The sequence below is a fragment of the Otolemur garnettii genome, unplaced genomic scaffold, assembly GCF_000181295.1.
Source record: "Otolemur garnettii isolate 467f Iridium unplaced genomic scaffold, OtoGar3 scaffold00024, whole genome shotgun sequence".
Classification (NCBI taxonomy): Eukaryota; Metazoa; Chordata; class Mammalia; order Primates; family Galagidae; genus Otolemur; species Otolemur garnettii.
Window position 1 is genome coordinate 14,923,471 of NW_003852419.1, and position 2,733 is coordinate 14,926,203.

Here is a 2,733-nt window from a genome sequence, read left to right on the forward strand (position 1 = left end):
GTACTACCACTTGTATCTAAGTTACTGTATTCCTAAGCTTACCCAAATATACCATACATGGTAGGCATACAAGTACATCTTTTAAGTGAGTGATTAATCTGTTCTTTTCAATATTTCTATGTGCCTTGAAGAGTAGATGTCCTTACTCTTTTTCTTTAGAAAAAATAACTAAGAACTTAATTTTGAAGATAATATTTATTTAAGCAAATATTTATCATGCTCCAAATATGTTCTTCCAGATAGTATGCAGTTTTCAAAGAAGTACAGATGAGGTTTTATTACTTCATTGAGAATAACGTCTAAAGGAACCGACAATTTACAAGGCCATTTAAAAGGGTAAAGAGATGACAAAGAGCGCTCAGGTGATGTTGTACCACGCCAAGCGTAAGATTTCTAACATTAGTCCTTTGCATAACTTACTTTTATAGTCTGAAAATCTTCTGACATATTCTTTGGTTCCCTTTGAAATATTTCCTTTCAGAACGTCAAAAATCTTATTCACACTTGATAGCTATTTTTAGGATCAAGGTCAAAAGCATTAGATTTCTTCATTCCTTTCCCACCACAGGTTTAGAATTCATAAAGCAGCTTAGCAGCTTAATAGAAGATTGACTCCTTCCCCTTCTCCTTCCTATAAATCCTCTCAAGACAGTCTAAAAAGCATTTCCCAGGTTTAGTATTAAAATAGAAAATAACATCCTGAACTCCCAGAAGGTCTCATCCTCTGTAAACTCTGGGACCAGGTTCTATTTTGAAAATTATGGGAAATCAAAGTTTCTCTGTAATGATCTTGATCAAATGTCTGACCTAAAATGAGCACGTGGACAAATGTAATGCTAAAGAAAAAAACTTCTCCTAAAATCAGAAGACGTTAGGCAATACTCTGAAAGTAAAAATTTCACATAAGAATGTATGGTTTTGATGTCTCATAAAAAAACTGACACTGAACTAAGATATGACACCCTTGCTGGGGTGGAGTGGGTTTTAAACATGATCACTTATGTTTGAATAGCTAAGGGGGGGAAAGAGTCTGTGTTATTCAGCTCCATAAATTCTGCCACCATGAAAAGTTTTCAGGACGTGGCATGTCTTCCCTCTTTTACTCAGAAAATATTAGCACTCAGAAAAGTGCTCAGGAAGAATTTTCTTGTCCCAGGTGAAATGAAATGACACCCTTTATTTTCTAGAGGAATGACAATTTCCTTCCAAAAACCCACACCTGCAGAGAATACTGATAAAATGTAAATGCTGCCTCCTATTCAAACTTAAAAAGACCCCCAAAGGGAAAAATATGAAAAGGCTTAGCCAAAAAGCATTCTGAAGCTGGATGAATTTGCTAACTTTCAGCCAATATATGATATAGGAAGGATAGGTATTCTGATATATGCTGGTGCTAGGGTAAGGTTGGGGGCAGACACTGTTCTGATAGGTACATCTCCTCAAAATCTAGGTCCTTCTATTCTGAAAGAATAGCAGTCTATCAGAGGACATAAAAGTTTCAAGAATTGTAGCACAGGCTAGGTGCATGTTTTTTATATTTTTTAAAATTATTTTTTATTTAATCATAACTTTGTACATTGATGCATTTATGAGGTTCAGGGTACTGCTTTGATATACAATGTGAAATGCTTACATTGAACTAAGTAACACATCCATCACAATTATACTCATTTCTTAATAGTTTTGAAATGTATCATTGCATCATGCACATTAGGTGAGGTCCCCCCAAATACTTTCCCTCCTCCCATATCTCCTCTCCACTCCCTTCTTTCTCCTTTTCCCTTCTACTTTCTGGACTATAGTAATGCTTTGCCATTCATATGATTGTGTAGGTAGTTATATATTGATTTCATAGTATTGAGTACATTGGATACTTTTTTCCCCATTCTTGAGATACTTTACTAAGAAGAATATGTTTCAGGTCCATCTAGGTAAACAAAAGTTGTGAAATCTCCATCTTTTTTATGGCTGCATAGCATTCAATGGTGTACATATACCACAATTTGTTAATCCATTCATGGGTTGATGAGCACTTGAGCTGTTTCCATGTCTTAGCTATTATGAATTGGGCTACAGTAAATATTCTGGTGCAAATGTCTTTGTTGTAAAATTATTTTTGATCAACTAGGTATATCAACTAGGTATTCTCACTAGATAAAAGATTTAAACTTAAGACATGAAACTAAAAATATACTAGAAGAGAGGGTAGGGAAACACTTGAAGAAACTGGCCTGGGAAAATACTTTATGAGGAGGACCTCCCTGGGCAATTGAAGCAAAATCAAAAATACATTACTGGGATCTGATCAAACTAAAAAGCTTTTGCACAGCCAAGAGCACAGTACGTAAAGCAAACAGACAACCTTCAGAATGGGAGAAGATTTTTGCAGGTTATGCTTCCAACAAAGGTCTGATAACTAGAATCTACAGAGAACTCAAACTAATCAATAAGAAAATAAAGAAACCATTTCTATGTGGGCAAGAGACTTGAACAGAAACTTCTCTGATGAAGACAGATGCATGGCCTACTAACACATGAAAAAATGCTCATCATCCTTAATCATCAGAGAAATGCAAATTGAAACCACTTTGAGATATCATCTAACTCCAATAAGATTAGCCCACATCACAAAATCCCCAAACCAGAGATGTTGGCATGGATGTGGAGAGAAGGGAACACTTGTACACTGTTGGTAGGAATGCAAGCTAATATGACCTTTTTGGAAAGAAATTT

At 35.4% G+C, this 2,733-nt stretch overlaps 1 non-coding gene across 1 annotated transcript; it reads left to right on the top strand.

Moving 5' to 3' along the window:
* The first annotated feature begins 779 nt into the window (after positions 1–779).
* LOC111724623 lies at positions 780–844 on the top strand. Its single transcript, XR_002772888.1, has one exon. It is a non-coding gene; the product is annotated as a small nucleolar RNA SNORD78 (small nucleolar RNA).
* Positions 845–2,733: the final 1,889 nt, after the last annotated feature.